Below are 20,001 nucleotides of genomic sequence, written 5' to 3'. Positions count from 1 at the left end.
GAATTAAGGGACAGTTTTTTCATGTGGGTGGTAGAATAAGCATATTCTTTTATGTATTTAAGTATTTTTATGCATTTTTATATTTTTATAACTTAGCATATTTGTGATATACCTTTAAATTTTCTAATGAATGCTGTTTTTTAAGCTTAAGAGCCAATTGGTTTGGAGTTGGCGCCTTTTTGGCTTTAAAAAGGTTGTTACACTGTTTATATATGTTTGTCTGATGAAGTCTACCCAAAATTTGGGTAGACGAAAAGTGCTTCACTACATTAAAGTTTGTTTTGGTGGTTCAGAGACTACTCAGTGGCTGTTTCTGTATTTTTCAAGAGTATCCCAACTTTGTCAATTGACATATCACCTCATAACCAAGTGAAACACTAAAAATTGATGCTTGTCTCTTTCAGTAAATAGCTGTCATGAGACGTCACCACTAAAAGAACAAGTATTCAGTATTGAATTTTTAATTTATTTTTTTTATTTTGGACATTATGATCTGCCCTGTCATGAACATCAATCTCCTACTCCTGTTATTTTCTTTAACAAATTGCAGCTTTTGTAGAGGCCGGGAGACAGATTTTTTTTTTTATTAAACAAGAAATATCTGTTAAATTATCACTTATGACATAGAAAATCATACATTTGTATACATGAAAACAAACCATATTAACACAAGCCTAGTTGCAGACATTGTACATTTGTTATAATATATCCAATCATTGCCAGTCAAACACTACATGGCTTATTCAAGCTGTGAGGGAGCATGGATCCTCACCACTGACACTGGAGAGGGATGTTCACTTGGAATACAAATAGGTACACTCAGTATTTCCAGCAGCTCTCTGCACCAAGTACAATTTCGCTTAAGAGCACACACGGAATGCAGCCAGCACAGGGTCTGGATTTTTCTGTCTCCCTCCAGATACCCAGTAAGATTCCCCACGGATACAGCTATATGGTTAGGTCCTCAGCCGAGTGTCCAAGCCAAGTCCTGCAGCACCCTCTCTGTGAAACCAGTGCTTTGTGTCCCTTCTCCAAGTAGCTGACACATGCATACACTGTGAGATTTGATTTTTCACACACACACACACACACACACACACACACACACACACACACACACACACACACTGAGAAAGGCTGGCACAGATTTACCTGCTCTGCCCTCTTCTGCCTGGAGTATAAGTTAGTCATCACTGCCACCAGACACTCCACAAGCAGCTACTCTAAGGCCGTTAACAAAGGGAGTCCAGTTATACTGTGTAATATTAATACTAATACAAATGGTAGTAGTTGACCAAGGCCGCTAGTCCTTCAGGAGTGGCCCACACAGTGTCACCAAATAACTATAAGCAATCTCAAAGGTTAAATACTTTCTAAAAGGACCAGTCACAATAAAAGTTTTAAATGTACTTAATAATAAAAGAGCATGGAAATACTGAATGTATATTTACAGTAAACCACAGAGTTCAAATCACAGAAAATGTTGAAAATAACATTGATGGACAGACTCAGACAAATAAAGAAAAACAATATCTAAGCTAAGCTTCACTATAGTTTCCTGACTGAATCTAGGACAGTAACTATTCCCTACTTACTTAATAGAGTAAGGCAGATGATGTGGTGAATGGACCTTCTTATTGTCAGGCCCAAGACAAAATTCTCAGTACGTAAAGATTTCTCTTCATAATATCTAAAATTTCCAACATGGCTGGCAAAATGACCTCATCCGGTCACCTGACTCTAGGTTCTCACAGTATTCCCATTTGAAGCTGAGACAGGAATTTAGCATAGACAGCTAAAATCCACATCTAAATGTTTATGGCAATGCCTGGAGGCATGAAACAATTACAGTATCGCCCCTCTTCTTTGCAGAAGCTCTTAAACAATGGCCTCTCCCAGACCTATTACCTCGAGTTCCATTCAACACTGTGGGGTGCCGTGTTTATGGCTTAACAGCTAATTTCAAGGATTTTCCAAAACTTGCTGGACTGAGATTAACTGCTTCTCTTCCAGTGTCCTTTGCTAACATATATGCATACAGTCTCACATAGATATTCCTTCTCTGTCCAGCAGGACCTATTGTTGATACTTTTGTTTAACACTAGCAACTTTACAAACACATTTTTTTTCTCAAATAACTTTTTATTGATTTAACAAAAAAGGGCAATGAAACAATATGGCATGACAGTACAATCAAGAAAAACAAAGTTAAGTACAAAGTGAAACAGGTACGTCATGAATATGTACATTTATGTTGTAGTCCTCTTATATAACATAGGGTGTAAAAAGGGGGAGAAACAAAAAAGAGGAACTATGTACAAGATTATCAAACAAATATTATATATATATATATATATATATATATATATATATATATACACACACAAGAAAAGATTACCCAAAAGTTATATAGAAGGTGCTACTGTGATTTCTATAGAAAGGAACCAAGTAATAAAAACGTAGTCATACAAAGAGGTAGATCAGAAGTTAAAAACTAAAGCATCTTGAATAATAGATCATACACTTTCTAGTCACCCTGAAGAATATCAAAAATTATTTTCCAAATTTTCTGGTAGTATACTTTCTTATTAGGGTTATTAATGAAAAATTTTTGTGAAGATATGCATTTTATCACTAAATTCTTGAGGCCGCACCAAGAAAGTTTAGTGCGATCTAACCAATTCCTAGTTATATAGAATTTGGTCAATAAGCATAGAGTGATGAATACATGAAGCTTAAATTTAGGTAACCTAAGGTCAGTAACATGCAGGATTGCTAGTTCCCATGATAGGGTTGATTTTTGATACCCCATCTTTTCTAGTCTAACTTTGAGGGAGCACCAAAGTTTTTATGTGTGACTACAGGACCAGAGAATGTGTAGCAAGTCCGCTTGAGGAAAGGAGCAGCAAGGACATGACGGGGATGAATTGGAATTGAATTTATTAAAAATACATGGGGCAAAATAAATATTATTATTTATCATTAATTGTGTATAAATCAACTTCTTAAAAGGAGAAAACTTAAGGGTTGATTCTATTGCCCTGAGTTTTTGGTCTTTACTGAGATTACTATTCTGTTGATTCCAGTAGTTAGAAAAAAGTACTACATTCTGATAATTAGAGGCCATCAGTAGTTTGTGTTAGATGTCATGTTTTACTTCTAGATAGACTTTTTATGATTTCCAAAGCAGCAGCAACATTGTTTCCCATATTTGGTTCATCTAACACTACTGTTGTTAGGAGTTCTTTGATTTGACGAAGAATAATAGTGTACATCTAACCAAGTTTTAGCTCATCCTTAATTACACTTGGTGATTTCTCCTTATGTCTGTATATATCCCAAACGGTGCAATCTCTTATTAAGGGGTAATCAAGTAAACTAATCATTTTATTGTTTAACCTACTATTAGGGTTCATGTGGACTGGTTGTAATAAGTGAAGGGTATTCTCTAACTCCATAAACTTTATTAGATTCTAGAAGTCTGTAACTCTTTGCTTCATGATGCTATTAATGGGAATAGTATTCAAGCTTTTAGGTGATAAGAAAGGTAAGGCTATAGCATTAAAATTGTTACTAATTACATGTCTGTGCCAGAGTTTGATCCATTGAAGGTGCCGTACTTTATCCACTTGAGTGACCGTAGAGATTCGTATAACCCTGCTTGCACATATTATCAAGTAATAAAGACGGAAGTCAGGCAAGCTTAGACCACCTTTTAGTTTTTGGATAGCATTGTTTCTGAAAACTTATTCTAGTCACTTTTGGGAACCATATGAACTTAGCCAGTTTTTTATTAGCCTTTTGAAAGAAAATATTAGGGATAATTAGATTTAAAGTATTGAACTGATAGAGTAACTTACATTCATCTGTATAATTTCAGATTTGGACAGGGGGGATAAATTGAGTTGTTGCCATCTATGCAAGTCCTGTAAGATACCCGTCCATAACTTCTTGAGATTATTCTGGTACATAGACTGAGAAGTATGGTCAAAATGTATACCCAGATATTTAAGGGAGTAGTTAATTTTGAAAGGGGATTCTGCAAACAAATATTCTTTATGACCTGACTGGTTTATAGGGAAAATCAACGATTTCTTTGGATTTATTAAATAGTTTGAAAGTTTAGAAAATTAGTCTATTGTATCGGCTGATCTCCTAATGTCTGAGATGGGACGTTCAAAATAGATATTTAAGTCATCTGCGTAAGCCGATAAACTTGTCTTGACATTTAAAGTTTTGGGGATGGAGTGAAATGTAATTTGGGATATTGAGAGAAGTAGGGGCTCGAGGTAGAGGTTAAAAAGATATGGCAACAAGGGACATCCCTGTCTAGTTTCATTCAATATTTGGATGGGCTTAGGTAAGGTCTTATTAATATAAAGATAGGTGTAGGTTTTACTGTACTGTTTTTCAATAATGTGGATAAGACTTTTAGGGATATTAAAGTAAGACATAGTAGTGAATAAGAATTTTCAATTTACCCTATCAAAAGCTTTGCAGGCATCAGGTATTAGCCCATATTTAGGGCTATAGTTTTTCCTGTTAAGATGCACCATAGCATCTAATGTAAGGGTATTGTCCCACATCTGTCTATTTGTCATGTAAACTGTTTGCTCTGGAGAGATTATGTGAGGCATGACTTTTTTTCATTCTTTTGGCTAAAATTGAAGAGAATTTTAATATCTACATTTAATAGGGATATGGGTCTGTAGTTATGTGGGTTAGACTTATCTAAGGGGTTTTTAGGTATGAAAATTGTTTTAGAATTATTAAGATGATAGTAAGATATACCATAAGTTTTGATATGGTTGCATACTTTCAGTAATATGGGTGACATGGAAACTATAAAAGTTTTATAAAATTCTGAGGTGTATCCATCCAGGCTGGGTGCTTTCCCTTTCTTCAGTCTTCTTATGGCATCAGTTACTTATTGTAAAGCAAGGGGAGCATCTATGAATTCCACATACTGTTTGCTTAATTTAGGGAATGTTATTTTATCAAGGAATTCTGCTGTGTCATCAGAGGAGGATTGTTGGTTATTTATGCTATATAATTCAGAGTAGATCAGGTGAAATATCTCAAGTATTTGGGTATAAGTTTTAAATACCTTATCCTGGTAATGAAAAAGCAAAATTCTACTTGTTTCATGTTTGTTTGCAATAATGCTTGCTAAGGCTTTGGATGGTGAATGTGCCCACTCCGAGTATTTGAGTATACATTTCAGTTCGTATATAGAATAATTTTGTTGATGAAATTCATGTAATTCTCTTTGAGTATTATTAATTAGGTTTTCAGTATTAGGATCAGGTTTATCTTGGTACTTCTTTTGTAAGTCTGTTAAGTCCGCCACTAACTTACTTTTGCTTTTTAATGCAACTTTTTTGAGATAGGAAGCTTTCCGAATAAGGATTCCTCTAATCTGCATTTTACAAGCTGCCCATTGAATGTCATATGGAATATTTATATCTTCCATGCTATTATTTAGCTGTGCTAAAATGCTAGACACTTCCCAAATAATCTCTGAGTTATATAATTCATATATAATTATATAATAGGTTACTATTCAAAGACCAGTTAGAATTTTTAACCCTTTTAACGAAGTTATTGTGTGAAAGGAGTTTTAAAGTAATTCTAGAATGATCCAAGAAGTGTCTTGGTTCCGCCTGATATTTAATATCTCCTTCTGCCAGTGACTCTGAAATAAGGAAGAAGTCTATTCTAGACCAAGTATTGTGACATTTAGAGACGTAAGTGTATATATCTTTCCTCTCCTGCCCTTCACCAAAAGAGATGGGCTCAATCAGGCATAAGGCAGTCATCAGTTCACCCAAGGCAGTTGACGCTTGCATATTTTGGGATAAGGAGTTGCTAGTGCGATCTATCTCCGGATCAATGACCGAATTACAGTCTCCACCCAATATCAGTTCATGGTCAGGAAAGTTTTGTAAAATGTTGTGGATTTATAAAATAAAATCCTGTTGTCTCTGACAGGGACCATAGACATTGAGTAAAATAGTTTGTTTCTTATTAATAGGGTTAGTAGTTCTAAAATAACACCATCTGCCCTTCTCATCTGAACATTGGCTTAGGATTGTTGTCTGACGCGACTTTTTTAATAATAATAACTATACCTTTTGACCTTGAGTTGTCCCCAGCTACAATTATTTCTTTAATCCATTTTTTATTTTAAATTCCCTTCCAGTCCTCACTCATCATGTGTGTCTCTTGCAAAAAACATATGCGTGCATCAGATTTAAAAATTTGATGCATCAGTAAATTTCTCTTATCTTTATCCTGCAGCCCCCTCACATTCCAGGAGTCTATGATCCACATTCCCAATTAATGATTAATGAGTCAATTGTTATTGTTAAGGAAATGTGGTATTTTCGAATTACAAGGTTCCAAAAGAAAGGAAAAAACAGACTAGCTATAAGAACGGGAAATAGCAATACATAAAGTAGCATATTCACAGTAGCTCTATAACACTCTTCCAACAGCAACCCTGTGCCTACCCACTTACCCCAACTAAAAGAAAGAGTGTGATGAAATACAGTTACGCATGCACATATATTGAGATTATTATCATAATGAGAGGTTGTGTAACCTAAGAGTAAAGTTATCACCAATATTTAAACCTTTTAAGCAATCTCAAACATATGTACAATAGCACTATGATTCCTATTGTCATCCTCCTTACCCTTCTACCAATATTCCTATCCTCTCCTATAAGAAAAGTTCAAAAAGGTATGGTGCTAGAAAAACTATCACATTAACTCACTAAGTTCAGACATTTCAGTTAGATGCCAGTTAGTGATAATACAGTGACTGCAGAAAAGAAAGGAACTTTAGCAGGAGACATATTTACAGTTGTGTGTCTAAAAAGTATAAACAAGATATAATATAAAAAGATAACTTGCTATATTACCATATAGGGTATAAAACAGTACATTAAGCAGGCTTGATCAAAAAGCTTTCTAGCCCCTTAATATTCAAGATAACCTTCACTGTTAAAACATTATGATTCTTCAAGCTGGTATGTAAATAATACTTATTTATCCATTAGAGTTAACATTAACAAACTTTTAATAGAATCAAAGGCATCATATTAGGACAGATATCTTCTTTGTCTTGATACTGAACAAATTGCTTAAGCATAAGACCCAAAAGCGTCCATATGAATGTATATGTATGCATGTAAGACAAACTGACAGCCATTACCTTGAAAACAAAATATGATTATAACTTACAAGAAGGCTGCAATACTACTGAAGGTTTATATTACAATTCGTGGAACTAGATCTCAAGCTGTAACCCAGTTGAGTATGTTTACCTAGTTGCCAATGTATCCCACAAGCAACATTGCTAGAGCCTTTTGTGAAAACTTAAGCAACATCTGTAATACTATATATATATATATATATATATATATATATATATATATATATATATATATAAATAAGCTGAAAATTGGAAACTGAGAAAAAGTCTTTACATGCAAGGGTACTGTTTCTTCATTTTGCGCTGTTTATGCAGTTTATTAAGTAAATATATATTTTTCTTATTCTTTGGTTACAGACAATACATGAAATTTTCTACCTGCTCCCACAATTTAGCTTGACATAGTATGTATTATTGTCCTTATGTATACATCTTGACAGTCATTTACTTAAATAGCCATTGTAGTTCCTTAAAAAAGGGGGGGGGGTTCATTGCTAGAGTACCCACCCAGTTGTTGAGAAAATGAAAAAAGAAACTCACTTTGCTCAGTCCAAAGCTACAGCGTATACCTGCATCTGTGTAGTCTTCAACCTTTAGATCCAGAGCGTCCACAATCTCGATTTGGCCGTTTGGAATTGGGTTATTTCATTTTGGATATTTATGAAAGCATCCATTTGAGCATTAGTTTCAGTCCACAAGAAGACGTATGGGCGGAAGCATGCAGTTGTACCTCAGAATCCACCCTACCATTCAACAGAAACCAGAAGATACATTCCTAGAGGGGATGCTTCTTGTCTGACGTGCACTTCCAGGTCCATTAGATGCAGTTTATACTTTTATAAAATTAAAAGCGTTAAAACTTTAGTATTTTATAAAAAAGGAATTTATAGCAACAGACGTAGCATATGAGGTCAGCGACAACTTCTGATGAGGAAAATAAATGCTTAAATCTTCTTTTAGTAACGCAGTCTGCATCTCATTATTTTTGGTGGTTTGTTCAATCTGTTCTGTATGTTCCATAGCCTGATTCAGTTTATTGCCAAAGCCCGAAAGCTGCTCAGAGAAACCTTGAATGGCCAGCTGTAATGGTAACAAGGCTTCCATGTGAATGTTGGCCTCCAGCTTCTTTTTAGCACTGGATTTTGAAGTATCTATCTGTTTAATTTTCTGCCTTTTAGAAAGGGTTTCCTTCTCAGGGGAAACTATTGCTGACAGTTTAGTTTTGCTGGTTTGTGTCTCCATATTTTCGGATTCCTTAGACATATTTTGGCAGTAGTAACAGTTTATAATCACATCCAACTTGTGATGTGCCTATTCAGACCTAGAGTATACACGTGAAAGTAGCTCTCTAGAACTCTTGAGATTTAATAATAGAATATACACTCACAGAATATATCCAAGAGACCTCAAAGCCGATATAGATGTATTGCAGAGGTAAAAGCAGCTAGGATCTAGCTTTTGGTTGTAGATGGATGGTTAAAAGCCCATACATATTTTAATTAGATAGGAGCCTCATGGAAAGGGTTTACAGGACGTCAGCCATCTTGGAATCTTTACAAACACATTTTGAATTTCAAATGCCATACAGTTCTAATACATTTGTAACATAACCATGTGCACAAATCAGTTTGATATTCAAATGCCATACAGTTCTAATGCATTTGTGCAAATCACTTTGATATTCAAATGCCATACAGTTTTATTACATTTGTAGCACAAGCATTTTGTATAAATCAGTTTGATATTGACGTGTTATTCTTTACAGACCAGCTGGCTATGCTGGCACTAGCCGATATCAAATAAGCCCTGCCCTTTTTTTAAACCTCATTTCTCTTCCGTATGTATTGTTCTCACAATTCCCATTTTCCCATGTAATTTGAGTTGGCAGACTTTAAAGATTCCCTGCAGACTGCTCTGTCAGAGATGCTGGATAAGCCAATTGGTGTAACTAGGGAAATAATTTTTCTGAGCTATGATACAGAATCGGAACTGCCTACACATAGTAAGGCCCTGCTGAGTCTATTTATGGTTGCTGCCAAAAAACAATTACTAGAAAATAGAAATCAATGTGTAAACCAGCTGTACTAGCAGTAATGAATATAATATAGATAAAACAGCTTGAATTAGGACCTTTAGAAGAAGGTAGTAACAATTTATTTTTTGACTACCACACAAATTATATCCTTGGATTTCTGAGTCCCTTATTTGGTTTGCCAGTGGTTCTAAATGTAATGCAAGTAAAGGGGAAAGAGGATACCCCTGCCTGGTTCATCTGCTCAAGCAGAAATTATCAGAGAGGAGCCCACCCACTTTAATTTTTGCCTCCAGTCCCTCATATATCTTCTTAATCAGTCTTATAATTTTATCAGGGAATGAAAATGGTTCCATTTGTCAGTCTAAGTAATTATTGCTAATTCTTAACCATATCTACTTTTGTTTTATTTCCATACTATTTTTCATCTCCACTTTAATTTTATCCCACACCCTAGCTATATTTTCAGAAGAAAATTCTATCTTCTGTAACAGCTCCTGAATAATTTCTACTTACCCATTCCTTAAATTCCTCTTTTCAACAGATAATCTGTGAAAGCACCAGTGTCTCATTTGTATTTCATTACCCTGTGTTTTTAATATACAGTGGATATGAAAAGTGTATACACCCTGTTGAAATGCCAGGTTTTTGTGATATAAAATAATGAGACCACAAAAAATCATTTCAAAACTTTCTCCACCTTTAATGTGACCTGTAACCTGTACAATTCAATTGAAAAAACAAATCTGTTAGGGGAAAAAATATAAAAAATAAAAAGCATACTACTCTGGTTGCATAAGTGTGCACACCCTTAAGCTAATACTTTGTTGTATGTGCATACCCTTAAACTAATACTTTGTTGAAGCACCTTTTGATTTAATAACAGCATTCAGTCTTCTTGGTTAGGAGTCTATCAGTATGGCGCATCTTGACTTGGCAATATTTGCCCACTCTTCCTTGCAAAAGTGCTCCAGATCTGTCAGATTGCAAGGACATATCTTGTGCACAGCCCTCTTCAGGCCACCCCACAGATTTTCTATTGGATTTAGGTCTGGACTCTGACTGGGCCATTCCAAAACTTTAGTTTTTTTCTGGTGAAGCCATTCTTTTGTTGATTTGTATGTATGCTTGGGGTCATTGTCATTTGGAAACATGACATTCCTCTTCATCTTCTGCTTTCTGGCAGATGCCTGAAGGTTTTAGGCCAAAAGTGACTGGTATTTGGAACTGTTCATAATTCCCTCCACCTTGACAAAAGCCCCAGTTCCAGCTGAAGAAAAGCAACCCCAAAGCATGATACTGCCACCATCATGCTTCACCATGAGGATGGTGTTCTTTTGGTGATGCATAGTGCTGTTTTTGAGCCAAATGTACCTTTTGGAATTAACACATGTTCCCACATGCTTTTGGGAGACTTGATGTATTGTTTTGCAAATTTTAGCCGGCCTGGATGTTTTTCTGTGTAAGAAAAAGCTTCTGTCTTGCAACCATACCCCGTAGTCCAGACATATGGAGAATACGGGAGATTGTTGTCACATGCATTACACACCCAGTACTAAACCAGAAATTCCTGCAGCTTCTTCAGTGTTCCTGTAGATATCTTGGGTGCCTCCCTGACCAGTTTTCGTCTTGTCCTTTCATCAATTTTGGAGTGATGTCCAGTTCTTTCTCCACTTTTTGATGACTGTCTTCACTGTGTTCCATGGTATATCCAATGCTGTAGAAATTTTTTGCACCCTTCTCCTGACTGATACCTTTCAACAATGATATCCCTTTGATGCCTTGTAAGCTGTGTAGGAACCATGGCTTTTGCTGTAGCAGGCAACTGAGTAAATGTCAGGAAAATCCTACTAGGACAGCTGAACTTTATTTGGGGTTAATCTGACTCGCTTTAATTGATGGCAGGTGTGCACCCAAGAAGACTGAATGCTGTAATTAAATCAAAAGGTGCTTCAACAAAGTATTAGTTTAAGGGTGTGCACATTTATGCAACCAGTGTATTGTACTTTTTTTATTTTTTTATATTGTTTTCCGATTTCTTTTTCAATTAAATTGTACAGGCTATAGGTCACATTAAAGGTGGGAAAAGTTTTTTTTTTTTTTATATCACAAAAACCTGGCATTTTAACAGGGGGTGTAAACTTTTTATATCTACTGTAGTTATTATTGGCGCATGATCTGAAATAGATATTGGGTGCATATCAAGATCTTCAGTAAAATGCACATGGTCCAGTGAAATGTAAATTCTATCTAGACTAGTCCAGGTTTTTGTATCTTGGGAAATCATGTAAATTCACTCTGAAATCCTATTACTGAATTCACATCTTCCATGCCAAATATTTTCATAAATTTCTTCAAAAGTCTACCCCCCTTTGTTATGCTTTCCCTTCCGGCCCCCAGACACATCTTCACTACTGCAAATCAGATTCCAGTCCCACCTTTAAGTAGTATTCCTTGCTAATTATTTCTCCCAGAATTTTCTTAGGCTTCATTATAGCAATTTTAAGTGGAATATAAATACATGTCATTGTAATCCTCCTCTCTTACCAGTAGCTCCTTTGTACTACAGATCTACCATTATTATCTTTTTTATCCTTTTCTATCACTATTGGAGCTCTTCTTGCAATTAATATAAGTACTCCTCTTTTCCTTTGTCCCAGGTATTCCTCTGAGTAACCATCCTGAAAACCTTTCTTTATCAAATTCACATGTTCACTTATTTCCAAGTGTGTCTCCTGTAGCATAGCTGTTTACTCTCTCCATTTTTAATGTAGTTCACTTCTCTTTCTTTTTTGTGTTTATACGTGAGACCATTGATGTTTAAAGACATTACAGAAAGCGTTGTTGTATTAAAACGTTATTTCCAACCTTTATGTATAACAGTTTTTTTGTTAAATGTCTACTTCCAGCTTCTGTGTTGCATGCATACTCTGTTTGCCAAGTTGAACTTTTATACACTTGTTTTTTGTCATATCCATGTGATCCTATGTCACATATTACAGAACTTTTTGTTTTATTGAAAGCTATCAAATGAAAAAACATAAACACATTCCAAATATCCCCCCTAAAATCTATTAACTTAATACTAACACGCAGAACTACATCTTCAAATTTTGAAGTTTAACCTCGTAAAAGGAACATGTCCCAGACTGACAGCCACACACAGACTTGAGTTAACCTGAAAAGAAAGTTATCCATGCTAAGATGCATGGTGTAACCTGTGCTTTCTACTACGTACTGTCTGGTTTTGTCTCATCTTTATAGCTCTCCCAGCTGGGAAAACACCTTAATGCTTTCAGAGAAAGTAATCTCCTAGCCGGTTTCTCTCACGCTCTCCTTTTTTTGTTGACAGTTTCTCTGTATCAGATTATAGTCAATCTCCTTTTATCAGATTGTCTCTGTGAAGACATGAGGCCCAGATACAGAATTGCAACTAAGCATACATTTATTTTCTAGAGTAAAAAGCTGAAGCCTTATAATATTCAGTATTCTATTTAATTTGCTTGCTTTGTCTTAAAACTCATTATTAGATCAAGCTAAGGGTCTTAATACAGTCATTCTCCCAGTGATGTCCCACCCCTGGCCCAGTAATCAAGGAGGCTCAATCCTAACCACTGGCAACAGTGGGAGAAGTGCATTGGGAGGATGACAAGTACACACACACAGTATTTCCAGATGCACCTCTCTGCATCAAGTGTAATTTCTTTCCCTTAAGAGCACACAGAGGCCACAGTCAGTCCGGGGCTGGTTTCTCCCCCTTTGTCATGATCCCCAGTAAGACCCCCCACTGGCACAGCTATAAAATTGAGATCCTAGCTGAGTGGCCAAGCCAAGACCTCCAGCACCCTCTCTGTCCAACCAGTGCTTTGTGTCCCTACCAAAGTAGCTGACACACACACCTTGAGGTTTGATTTTTTTACACACACACACGTACCTGGGAAAGGCTGACACAAGTTTACTAGCTGTGCCCCTTTCTGCCCAGACTATAAGGTAGTTATCACTGCCACCAACAACATCCTTATCAACTACTTTAAGGCCCTTAACAAAGGGTGTCCAATCTTACTGTGTAATGCTACTATCAATACAAATGGTAGTTTGACCAAGAGCAAGGTTATTAGGAGTGGCCCACAGTGTCACCAAATAAGTATGCAACTACTACCAGTACTTAAATATGTCTCACAAATATCAGCCACAATGAAATATTTAAATATATTTAATAATAAATAATAAAAGAACAAGAAAATAATCTGTATATAATTACAGCTCCATCAGAGTTCAGAATCACAGGAAATATTTAAAACAACATTGCAGGACAGTCTCAAATAAATAGAGAAGACATCTAAACTATACTTCACTATATTCCTGACTGTATATAAGAGAAATTACTGTACCTAGTTAATTTACTTACAAATCAAGCAAGGCAGATGTGGTGAATGGATCCTCTTGTCAAGTCAAAGACAAAATTCAAAATTCTATCTCTCTGAGAGGCTTCTTAAATTAATATCCCAAATATTACTGCTGGGGTAGCTTGCAGAATGACATCACTTGTCATCTGACTCTGTCCCAGGTGAAAACCCCCACTGATGCAGCTTGATAGCATTTAGCATCTACCTTTGAAAACACATAAACAAGGACCCTTCTTAGATCTAAGGCAGATCCTGGAAGTCATAAAACAATAAACGCTTCCCAAAACAATACAGAAAACTTCTAGTTCTAGACATTGTGTCTGTTACTGCACCGAAACTGAGAGATAACATCTTTTCTTTATGGCCCAGTCATAAAGAAATTTAATTTCAACTGTTTTGAAGTTTTGCAAGATAATCTCCTGTGTTCCAGTTTCCCTGTTAAAATATATACAGTTACAGTACTGTATATACATTTCTGCTCAGTACTTCACAAAATATCTGTTCAGCACATATACATTTATACAGCTACAGCAGTGTATATACATTTCTGCTCAGTACTTCACAAAATATCTGTTCAGCACATATACATTTATACAGTTACAGCAGTGTATATACATTTCTGCTCAGTACTTCACAAAATATATGTTCAGCACGCCTGTACAATATGACATACAGTTCTAATAACTTCTGTAACACAAGCATCTTACATGAAGACTGTTGACATTCACAAATGACACAGAACCATTTGCAAATTTTCAGACAGCTATGCTTGGCAGTATGTCTTCTTGTTATACTTCTATATAAATCATATTAATATTCATAAATGATACATAATTATTTTCAAAATTCCAGCTAGCTGGGCTGGCGGCATCTCCTTTTTTGACACCCTCATGCAATACTGAGCAAAAACACATCAGTCTTTCTCTTGTCATGCTGTTCCAATCAGACTTTTCTTCAGTTTTTCCTACATTGCAATGCCTGCATTTCTTAAAACTGAACAAAAAGAGAGAGAGAGAAGGAGAAAGAAAAAAAGAAAAAAAATAGGAGCACGAGTTTACAGTAGTATCCCCATTACACTTAAAAAAATAACTGAGAAAATGTATAGCATGCAAAGAAAATCATGGACTGTAAAATAGGACTGTTAAGAAAAAAATATTTTACTTAGTTTCATAGTTTAGTACTAGGCTATCTGCCCTGGGGCATTTATAAGCCTAGCCCTAGTGATGTGGCTTTCGCCACCCCATGTAGTGGTACTAAAGTATACAGAATAGATTTAGAATACTGTGCCTCTGTCTAGTAGTGACACATTGAAGACCCCCTTACTTAATAAAATTAGTTTACTGTGCCTCTGTCTAGTAGTGACACAGGGATGACCCCCAGGGTAAACCTACAATCTCCCATCCACTCGTCAAGATTTCTCTTGAAGAGAGTCAGTGAGGGGCTCTGCCTAACATGAACTGGGATTCTGTTCCAGAGTATGGGAAGCTTCTGAGTTATGAATCTGTCCCTCCAGCATGTCCTATTCATATTTGTGTTGAGGTTTAAATCTTTAGCTCTCGTGGTTCTGATGGATTTGGATTTTTTGAGGTGGAGCATGTCCATCAATTCCTGATTGGACATGGCCTTGTACGTCAGGCACAGATCACCTCTGAGCAGGCGGTATGTTACTGAATAGAGCTGGAGTTTCTTTAGCCTGGCAGCATATGACATGTGTTGGAGACCCTTGATCCTCTTGGTGAGGTACTTCTGGGGTCTCTCCAGCTGTTGTAAGTGCCGGGTGAGGTACATACCAAATGGGGCATTGTACTCAATCATGGGCCTGATTAAGGGAGGAGTATAGGAGTACAATGACCTCCTTTGATCTGGATGTGAATCCCTTCATGATAAGGTGGGCAAGGTAGAAAGTCTTTCTAACCACTTTGGCAACGTGGGTGTCAAATGAGAGGTCACTATCGACTTGGGTCCCCAGGTCTCTGATTACTTTTTCCGTACTCAGTGGGTTACTGTCTATGTGATAATTTGTGGGTACTTTGTTTTTCCCAAAGGGGATGACTATACATTTCTTTGCATTCAGTTTAAGGCCATGATTCCGGCACCATTTGTCCGTTTCGGTGAGGCCTTTTCTGTAGGATGCATGTGTCAGCTGGTGTATCGACTATGGCGCCTAGTTTGCAGTCATCTGCGAACTTTGTCAGCCACAACCCTCCCATGTTTGCTTTCACATCTGAGAAGTAAATGCCGAACAAGAGGGGTCCCAGGACAGAGCCCTGTGGGACACCACTTGTGACTTGCTTTGAGTCTGACATGGCTCCCGCAATTTTGACTTTATGGGTTCTGTTCTTTAGCCAGTTTGCAACCCATCTTGTGACATATGGATTTACATTTAAGCTGTTGAGCTTGTCTATGATGCCTGAGTGGGGTATTGCGTCGAAGGCTTTAGCCAAGTCCAGGTAGGCTGTATGGACTGCTTTGCCCTCATCAATGGCTCTAGTGACTGTTTTGAAAAAGTCAATCAGGTTCAAAAGGCAGGATCTGCCCTTTACAAAGCCGAACTGGGTGGGATCAAGTGTCTGTAGGTCCCCAATGTCGCTGTTTATGAGTTCCATAATGATTCTTTCCATAGCTTTGCAGACCAGCCTGGTTAAGCTTATGGAGCGCTAGTTCCCAGGGTCTGTAGAGGTGCCTCCTTTGTGGAGCGGGACCACTATTGCTGTACACCAGTGTTCAGGTACATAGTAGTAAGGCTAAGGTTAAATAGCATTTGTATATGCGGGTTTAGCTCCTCTTGGAGTTCACGTATCACGCAACCGGGGATACCATCAGGTCCCATTGATGCTGTGTTTTTTTGCTTTGCTGAGGGCGGCTCTCACCTGGACATCTGAGATGACAGGGAGGTTACATTCAGCTGGGATAAGTATTTCTTCTTGTGGGGGTGAGGGAGGGGAGAAATTTGCACTGAACCTGTCTGCCAGAATGTTGGCAATATCTGTGGGTTCGGTGAATTTTTTGTCGTTGTGTACTAACTCTGAGCATATCTGAGGGTTTCCGCCCAGGTTTCTAACATAACTGAAGAAAATCGGTCATCATCAGTATAAAGCAACTATCCTGCAGTTCACTCTTCACTTGAGCTGCCTAGCAATTCACAAATTATACCCATTTTACACACCAACATTTTTGAAATGCACATAAATTACACAATGGCCAGACCAGTTGATTACTACCAGATCATGGATTACTACTTTTGCATGATTCACATGGCAAAAGTGCATTATATATGATGGTTTAGCAAGGACAGCTTTGTAGTCAGATTATTTTCTCAGAGGCTTATCCTCCTGCGAATACTGTGTTTTGTGAATACACAACAATGCAGTAGGCATTGTGCATTAACTACTCAGCCAATCTTGCATATTTTTTCAATGTTAAAAAAATTTGTCAACATTCGTACTGCTACTGAACTTGCATTATCTACCAAAAAATTATGTACCTTTAGATACAAGGGGGGGGGGGGGGACATTGTCAGGAAAAAAAGTCTCTTACAGCAGAGACCACTTTTGATACTTCCACTTAATAACCAGGTTAGCAAACGGGTCCATTAAGTACTTTTCAGTTTTGCCCAGCTACCACATGTAGTACAAAACACAAAACAGTACAATGCATGAAGAGTGCACAGACAAGTAGGAATATACAGCTAAAAACATGTCATACAGTGTATCATTTATTTCAATAAAAACATTGGTAAATGTATTTCCATATATAAAATTACTTATGCTGATGGTAACACACACAATATTGTAGAATGTCCAAGTACTGAAGTACATGCAAAAGATATCTATGGAGGGAATGGGTATTTAATTTAGCAATATTACCCATTGTCTTAAAAGCATTTGCAAGTGGATTCACAGTGTGGGAGTTCAAGGGCCTTTTTAAAGGCTTCAATGGAATCTTGATTTTTGACTTCAAAAGCCCAAGTAGTTCCAGGTTGCTGGCACTTATCTTGAAATGGTCCTTTCACTTATTAAAAAATGTGGGCATACAATGGATAGATAAAGTTATCCTGCAAGTTTCTCATCTCATACATGATCTGTTGAACTGGAAGTTACCTCTAATGGAGGGTTGGGGAATGCACTTGTTTTAGAACTTCGAAGATAAAAGGATCTAAGAAGGTTAGCCCCATTATACATGAAACTAATTTGTGCTTCAGAAGTTGACACTGGTGGAAGAAAAATAAAAATGTACTAGCCCTATAAATCCACAGATTTTATTCCCTGCCATCAGTAACAATGAACTGAAACTAAGACTAACAACATTGAGAAGCCATTTTGACGCAGAAAACTATACATTTTTGCATGTCTTCTAAGATGCCATTTCAGCACCCTTGATTCAGAGCTGAAAATGTACCATTTCATACTTTTACTTAATGATACAACACAACTGGAATGGTCATTTAAGTTTAATGGGGGGAAAATGAAATGGACATTTACAAGGTAAAAATGTGTACATGCACTTACCTATTTGCATAACTCTTCCAAACACAGAAGTATTATCCACTGTACTACAGTTCCATCGCCGATGTCGAAACTGGTACTGACACTCCTTAATACCAATTTTTGCACCTTCTCCAGTGTACTGCATATGGTCTTGATATAACTGGCAGAGTTTCTTCTGTCCTGGAGAAAGCCCTGCCAACTGACTACAGAGTGGTTGAATTCCTATTATGTATGCCTCTGGAATTTGTATTGGATTCATACCCATAGACCACCATGTGCTGGCATCTACAGTTAACTTTCTCCCTCCTCTTCCCCTTCCTAAGTATTTTTCCGATCATTAATGACATGAAGTAGGGCAAATGTTTTAGAGTCCAACAAAGTCCAGTGTTTCCAGATTTTCTTGTTCTGTCATATTTCACAAATATAATTATTGTAATGTAATCCTACATTTGTCAATTTCCAAATTGCTGGTTTTATTCCTGTTCATCTCCATCTCCCAAATCCTGTCTGATTTATTTCCAGAGTTCTCTCAATTCTTCTAGTCAACTCTCATTCTCCCTTCCTGCTCTTTAGCATTTTCCATTGAAACATTGGGAAAGGTTTCACTGGCACAGTCTCTCTGTGGTCTTTATTACCAGAAGAACAAGAAACAGAATCTCCTTCCGTTTCACCCCAAACATTTTGCTTGCCAAACTTTTGTATTTCCTCCTAAGCATGTACTTCAGAAATGTATTCTGTCCCTCCAGGAAAGAATATTTTGAAGATAGCTGGGTATAGAAGCTTGAATCTCACACGTACTACTCTACATTTCCTGAATAGTGGAATAAATTTACTCCTCTTCTGCCTATTGTACAACTAGTAATCATTCTCTACAAACACTGCTGTCTCCCACTATTAGTATTTTGTCCATCTGCCACAGTTTTCCTGCTGGTAGGATTGCATCTTTACTATTAAAGGTCTAGGTTGCTTTCTCATAGCCAGGTTTAGAGCATACACATGATGTGCCCTTTCAACTAACAACTCCTGCTGTTGAATACCATTCTAGTTGCTTATTTGTGCTTTCATAAAATTAATACAGTCTTCTCCTTCCAGCTTCTCTGGTACAGCTGAAAATCTCAAGTTTTCCGTATGCGCTGTGTCTTTTAATTCTATTTTTTTTTTAAACATCTCTTCTTGAGCAGTCTCATATTCAGCCAACCTTTTCTTTGTTTCGACCTCTGATTTTAAGGTTCATAGGTAGGTACTAAGCTATCTGCCCAAGGGCATTTATAAGCCTAGCCACCCCATTGAATAATTAACTGATCCTCTGTCAAGCAGAGCCAATGAAGTGATCCCAGGGGTGTATTTTCTGTTACCCATCCACTCATCAGTGCTTCTCTTGAAGAGTGTTAGTGAGGGGCTCTGCCTAATGTAGTTTGGAATTTTGTTCCAAAGCATGGGGAGTCTCTGTGACAGGAATCTGTCCCTCCAGCATGTTCTATTTATTTTTGTGGCGAGGTTTAGCTCACTAGAGCGCGTGGCTCGCAGTGACTTGGACTTCTTTAGGTGGAGCATTTCCATCAGTTCTGAGTTGGACATGGCTTTGTAAGTCAGGCAGAAATCACCTCTGAGTAAGTGATATGCCACTGAGTACAGCCGGAGTTTTTTCAGTCGGGCTTCATAGGACATATGTTTAAGGCCAGTAATCCTCTTGGTGAGGTACTTCTTTGGTCTCTCCAGCTGTTGGAAGTGTCTTGTGAGGTACATCCCATATGGGGCATTGTACTCTGTGATGGGTCTGATGAGTGACGAGTAGAGAGGCACTATAACCTCGTTATTTCTAGATGCGAACCCTTTAGTAATTAGATGGGCCACATAG

General features: G+C 37.2%; 1 protein-coding gene across 1 annotated transcript in view; it reads left to right on the top strand.

Annotated features, from left to right (window-relative positions):
* LOC122802390 (E3 ubiquitin-protein ligase listerin-like) overlaps positions 1-20,001 on the top strand; it is a 1,831,112-nt gene that overhangs the window by 574,221 nt on the left and 1,236,890 nt on the right. The gene's annotated exons all lie outside the window — the stretch shown is intronic.

Source organism: Protopterus annectens, chromosome 5.part0 (assembly GCF_019279795.1).
Source record: "Protopterus annectens isolate FY-2018-M chromosome 5.part0, PAN1.0, whole genome shotgun sequence".
Lineage (NCBI taxonomy): Eukaryota > Metazoa > Chordata > Ceratodontiformes > Protopteridae > Protopterus > Protopterus annectens.
Note: the sequence above shows the minus strand (reverse complement) of the source record. Positions and strands in the feature narration are given on the sequence as shown.